Source organism: Mus caroli, unplaced genomic scaffold (genome assembly GCF_978045245.1).
Source record: "Mus caroli unplaced genomic scaffold, Mus_caroli_1 scaffold_18, whole genome shotgun sequence".
Taxonomy (NCBI): domain Eukaryota; kingdom Metazoa; phylum Chordata; class Mammalia; order Rodentia; family Muridae; genus Mus; species Mus caroli.
The window spans coordinates 9,956,403-9,963,072 of NW_028227273.1; the positions used below are offsets into that span (position 1 = coordinate 9,956,403).

At 47.2% G+C, this 6,670-nt stretch overlaps 1 pseudogene; it reads right to left on the reverse strand.

Annotated features, from left to right (window-relative positions):
• Positions 1–4,657: 4,657 nt before the first annotated feature.
• LOC110312317 (acyltransferase PGAP2 pseudogene) lies at positions 4,658–5,827 on the reverse strand (annotated as a pseudogene).
• Positions 5,828–6,670: the final 843 nt, after the last annotated feature.

The following is a 6,670-nucleotide window of genomic DNA, read 5'->3' on the forward strand; positions in this document are numbered from 1 at the left end:
GCCATCATGTCCAGCATGTGCCATCATGTCCAGCATGTGCCACCATGTCCAGCATGTGCCACCATGTCCAGCATGTGCCATCATGTCCAGCATGTGCCACCACGTCCAGCATGTGCCACCACGTCCAGCATGTGCCACCACGTCCAGCATGTGCCACCATGTCCAGCATGTGCCACCATGTCCAGCATGTGCCACCATGTCCAGCATGTGCCACCACGTCCAGCATGTGCCACCATGTCCAGCATGTGCCACCACGTCCAGCATGTGCCACCACGCCCAGCAGAATGTTGGATTTTAAGAATCACTGTATGAGGGGATGGAAAAAAGTTTCAGGAATGGAGAACACTTGTTTCTGCGGGGCCTGGAGTCAGGTCTCAGCACCTACAGGGTGGCTCACAGCATCTCTAAATCAAGTCCCAGGGATCACTCATTTAAACTTCTTAGGCATCAGGCATGGATATAGAGAACATATATTCATGCTGGCAAAACAGTCATACACATAAAATAAATTTAAATATTATGCAGAAAGATTAATTAAATAAAAAATGACTGTATGAATTGTTGACTTGAGTTTCATAAGAAGCCATTACATGACTTTTGGCTTGGGATTAGCACACGATTTCTGATGGCCTTAAACACACATCTCCTATTTGGTACTATATATTTATGCAAAGTGGCATGCCCAGTATCCACAACTATAAAATCAAAATATCAACTAACTCTGAAAAATGTTATGATACTCCAGGTCCTGCAGTATCAAATATTCAGCCAAGATTTATTTGTGTAAAAACAAACACACACACTCATCTTATAATGCAACCTGCCTTTGTCTTTAGTAAATGGTGAAACTACACGAAGAGCCAAGAATTCTTTTTAAATAAATCTCTTCATGAATTGTCATCAGGGATGTTTGATACATATACATATTTTGTATACTTGCATAGCTGAGATCACACACATGGTTTGTAGGCACAAAGAGGCTGTGAGTGGGAAGAAGCTTGAGAAATCCAACTTGAAAGGAGCAGAGCCAAGTGCATGCATCGTTCTAAGAAGGGCTTGTAATGTCAGCTTACACAATCAAGAGCTGGGTAGTCTCACACGGCTGTCCTCGGGGGACCAGAGAAACCCGTAGCTTTTGGAAGTGGTTATCCAAGAGGACGGAAGCTTTAGAGCAAGAGAGACCCATGATGCATGAAGGACCAAGGCTGGAGAGTTTCTGGCTGGAGTTCATGGTCAAAGACTCAAGCTGGAGTCTGATGACCACCAAGGGTGATTTGCTCAGGAGAAGGAGATCAACAGCACACATAGAAGGACGTATACTCTCTCTGACTTTTATCCCGCCGGGGCCTCCAGCCTATCAGATGGTGCCACTCACATTTAGGCATTATGTACTGCCTCCTATTTGTTTACCCACATTCACCTCCAGCAACACTGGTGCAAATAAGTCAGACGTGTGCTTAACCAATCAAGTTGGTAACCAAGAGCTCCCACCACACCCCTTTCTACTTGGTAGGTAAGGCTACGTAGAGCTGCCTCCATATTTTCTTAGCCCCTCTCCCCTGTATGAGAAGAGGTGTGTGCAGTGAAGACCTGCGGATATCTCAACTGAAAAAAGTTCACTCTAGAATTTGCCACTGAGCTTGGTGACAACCCGCACCCCTCCAGAGGAGATCTTCTCTCTCTCTCTATTGACCTTTCACCCCCTTTTCTCCATGCTGGGCCCTTGCTTTGTCCTCTTATTGGCAGCAGAACAGAGAGACAATGGGTGCTGGCTCTGAACCTCTAAACATTCACTGAGGTCTCTCTTCCTGTTGCTCCATGCTCAGTTCTCTGTAAAAAACAATTATCGCGTCCTAAATGTTGCATGTGTCTGCCTTCCCCCAGCAGAGTGTGAAAACCGGGTAAGACACTATCCCATTAGAAGACACTCAATACTTTAAGGTAAAGGCAAACAGACATAAACAGATATGTTAATGAAAGAGGCTTTTCCTCAGGTAGGAGGTGGAAGCTGGTAGCTGGAGAAGTAACAGGAGCCAGAATGGGTAGCCCCGGGAGCAGTGCAGAGCCAGGAGAAAGCCAAGCGGGGCCTGAGCATGGTGGCCCCATTTTCCGTTTCCTGAATGAAAGCCCCTCTCTAACTTACAGCCAGATATGAGGCAACCCCCTCTAGGCAACAGAGCATGTTTCTGCTTTCAATTTTTCTTTTATAATCTTTGCCCCAGGAAGCAACACAAAATTCAAGCTAAGCCTACACATCAAGGGAACTGCTTTCTGATGAGAAACACCAGTCAATGCTTGTGCACTTTGATCCACAATCAAACTTTCCACTAGAGAACAATATTGATTTCTCATCCCCTCCAAGTCAACACGCCTGTATGAATCTGGATGAGACCTTCTTTTTCCCGTTGCTTTTATGAGCTCCACCCAGCCCTGTCTGTGCACGAACGTTCTTCTATTCACCCCCTCCCCACCTGGCTCACTACAGCAACCTCCTCTGTGCCTCTGAGACATACGAGGTGGCACCACATGACAGCCTGGGGGCTGTGTCTTACTTACTGTAATGTCTACATTCAGGAAGAAGTACATAAGTAAATAAACAAAAACACAATGCCTGTCTCACCCCTTAATGAGTTTGTGCGTACTTCAAATAGCTTCATGATTATAGACAAAATTCTTTATGACTGACTCCCCTACCCACACTCCCTGTGAGCATGAAGCCTTATTCAAAAATATCAGAACTGGGAGCCAGGAATAATGGAACGGATCTTTGAGGTTCAGCAATACACCCATCTCTTTAGTATGACGCTCCATCACTGTCAGCCCCTTCCTGCTTCCCTGTTGCTCGTTAGTAACACTGTAACCTTTAAGAGGTAACACTTTAACCTTTAAGAGGAAGCGTCTGCCCTGTTCTTTTCCTGTTCTCTTCTTGCCGGTCTTTGAACGTTTCATGTGTCCTTCAGACTTCAGTTGACATAACAAGTGTCTGGGAAGCCTCCTGGACTCAGGTGGCCTCCCATAGCTCCTTCCCTTCCCTCGCTATAGCTCCTTCCCTTCCCTCGCTGTAGCTCCTAATGTACTGTAGTCGTCTATTTGCTGCATTCCCTGGCTGATTGTGAGCACTGTTTCCATGGTGGATTCTTTCTTTCTTTTCTTTTTCTTTTTCTTCTTTCTTTCTTTTTTTGTTTTTTGTTTTTATTTTTTCCAAGACAGGGTTTCTCTCTGTAGCCCTGGCTGTTCTGGAACTCGCTCTGTAGACCAGGCTGACCTTAAACTCATAGAGATCTGCCTGCCTCTACCTCTTGAGTGCTGAAATTAAAGACATGAGCCACCAGCACCCCGCTTTTTTGAGACTAGGTTTCTATATAGCCCCTAGCTGTGTTGGAAGTCACTCTGAAGACCAGGCTGGCAGGGAATCTATAGAGAGTCACCTGTCTTTGCCTCCGGAGTGCTGGGACCAAAGGTATGTGCCACCATTCCTGACCCTTGTTTGATTTTTTTTCTTTTTCTTTTTTCTTTTTCTTTTCTTTTCTTTCTTTTTTCTTTTTCAAAAGAAAAAAATATTGTCCTTTGAAATAAAATATACAAATAAAATCTGAGGATCTGGGACAGTAGAGAAGATAAAGGAAAACCAAGGAACCCACTCTAGAGTAGGGAAATCAACCTCTGAGCCCTCCCCCTTGTCAAAGGAGGGAAGGGTTGTATAAGCCTGTGATTTTAGCTTTCCTTCTCTTCTTCCTTTCTCTCTCTCTCTCTCTCTCTCTCTCTCTCTCTCTCTCTCTCTCTCTCTTTCTTTTTCTGAAACAGGGTCTTACTGTATAGCCCTGGCTGGCCTGAAACTCACCGTAGACCAGGCTGGCCTTGAACTCAACACATATTTGCCTGTCTCTGCTGTGTTGGGATTAAAGACATGTACCACCATGCCTGACATCTTACTTCATTTTGAGACAGGGTCTCACTGTGTAGCCCAGGTTGGCATGGATCCTGAAGCAGTCCACCCATCTCAGCCTCCACCATGCTGGGATTGTACAGACGTATTCCAAAAAGCCAGAGATTTTAGATGGGAAGGAAAAATAAATCCTATGCTTGATGCTTCTTCTGGGACAAGTTATCTGTCAAGCACAGAGCCCAACACTACTTCCATTGGACGACCTCAGAGACAAAAGCCCTTAGACATCACACAACATACTTCCCCCAGTCACACACAGGGACACAATGAAGCTGATGGAGAAGAGGATATATCTAGAACACCTGGGCAAATCTGTAGCTCTAGCACCTGGGTGAACAAGCTCTGGGTGTGCAAGGTAGATTGCTAGACAGATGAGTGGCCAGAGAGAAATGGCTGTGGTCTTCTGGTAGCAGCCACTGCTCTGGACCCTAATGTTAGTGAACTCGGGACTTTTTTTTTTTTTTTTTTTTTTTTTTTGCACCAAGTGGTGGAGTGTTCCTGCCGGCTCAGTGTTATAGGACTTTATAGTGAATGGTGATGCTTCTTGAAGATCCCCATGAGTGGTGGGGAGAGGTCAGCAGTGTTGGGGTGAGCCCTGCCATACCCCTTCCCTCTCTTCTCTCCCAGTCCCCAGACTGAGAAGGGCCCAGATAGGACATGGAGACAGGGAAGGCCAGAGTGGTTTCTTGTTTGCCAGAGTCAGAGAAGGGCTTAAAATCTCTTTTCCTCAGGCTGGGAGGTTATTAGCAGCTCTTTGTTCCCGAAGTCCCACCAGGCTGTCGTGTGGAATGCCATGCTGTTTAGGAGAGCAGGGTTCTCCAGGATGGCAAAGATGGTATATGTTTCAAAGACACAAGAACACGATGAACCTCCTGTTTTACCCTCTAGTGGCTTTTTTTTTTTTTGGTTTTTCGAGACAGGGTTTCTCTGTATATAGCCCTGGCTGTCCTGGAACTCACTTTGTAGACCAGGCTGGCCTCGAACTCAGAAATCCGCCTGCCTCTGCCTCCGGAGTGCTGGGATTAAAGGTGTGCGCCACCACGCCCGGCTTAGTGGCTTCTTCTTCTTCTTCTTTTCTTTTCTTTCTTTCTTTTTTTTTTTTTTCTTCAGGGTTTCTCTGTGTAGCCCTGGCTGTCCTGGAACTCACTTTTGTAGACCAGGCTGGCCTCGAACTCAGAAATCCGCCTGCCTCTGCTTCCCGAGTGCTGGGATTAAAGGCGTGCGCCACCACGCCTGGCTTAGTGACTTCTTAAATCATCACATTACCAACCAGTGACAGCCAGAGCCCTAGACCGCTGCCCATTACCAAAACCACACCGTTGCTCTGAAGTCACTTATTTACAGATCCTAGCCTGGCCTCACCTTCAGCCTCACAATACATGGTGCCGGAAGTAGACAGCCAGCGCCGGGAAGAAGGAGGTGAAGTTGGTGATGAAGAACCGCTGTTTCCAGCTGTAGGACTTGGGATCTGTGTGCTTCTTGGCCGTCAGAGAATGCAGGCGAGGAGCACGTAACTGAGGGAATGCCACGATAAGCACAAGGAAAGCGTTTTCGTGGGTGGTGAAGTCCTTGGAGAAGGAGACGTAGGCGAGCAGGAGCAATGTAAGGTTCTCCACCACACTGAAACTGGAGTTGAGGTGGCAGCGAAGACAGGAACCCGGACACGGGGATGCACAGCTGAGGTAGTGGTTCCAATAGGCGAAGGCTGTCAAGAAGCGGGGTGCTGAGTGCAGGCCAATGCAGAAAAGCTACACGCTAGCGCCGGGGAACCTCCCCACTAAAGGCAGAGCTCACTGGTGGCAGGTAATTGGGCACCCAAGTAGTGGTGGCTAGAGGGCCATACCCCTTAGCCCGGGAGCGAGTGGAAGGAGGCGAGCCCATGTGTGATATTTTTAAAACTGTAATTTTTGCTTATGTATATGTAGAATTCGTGTGTGATATTCCTGTATGCATGTATGCATGCATGCCTGTGGGGGCGGCACATGTGTACAGGTCACAGCCATGAATGTGCCTAGACTTGAAATTGACATTGGGTGTGTCTTCCTTGGTGACTGCCCACTTACTGAGGCAGGCTCCCTGTACCTAACGCTCACCAATGTCACCTAGTCTAACTCTCCAGTTTGTCCCAGGAGCCCTCTGACTGACTACTTAGTGCTGGGTTTATCATCAGCTTAGTTGGAGGATCCAGACTCTAGCCCTGACCATTGTGGGCCGTCTTCTTAGCTCAGTTTTACTCTTGCATCCCAGTCTGAGGTACCAGGCAGAACAGGTAGCTACTCAACAAATGTAAATGACTTCAGTACATAGAGCCTGCGCAGCCAGACAGTTCTGGGGCTACCCATCATCACCTTATTGTATCCGGGTTGAATGCTTGAACGAGGCTCTGAAACCTCTAGATTCCAGGTAGCAATAAGAGCCATGCCTGATCCTGTCAGCCATGCAGCAGGTCACCTTTCAGGTACCTCAGTGATTCTCTGTGTAGCCCTGGCTGTCTTGGAACTTGCTTTGTAGACTAGGTTGGTCTCAAACTCAAATCTGCCTACCTCTGCCTCCCCAGTACTGGGATTCAAGGCATGCGCCATCATAACCTATACTTCAGAGATTCTCCACACGAGACACTCCACACTAGCGGAGAGCTCGTCTTCTCTATCATCTTGTACTACTGTCTAAGGCACTCCGAAACGATTAAGATTAAGAGCACCAGCTGCTCTTCCAGAGGACCTG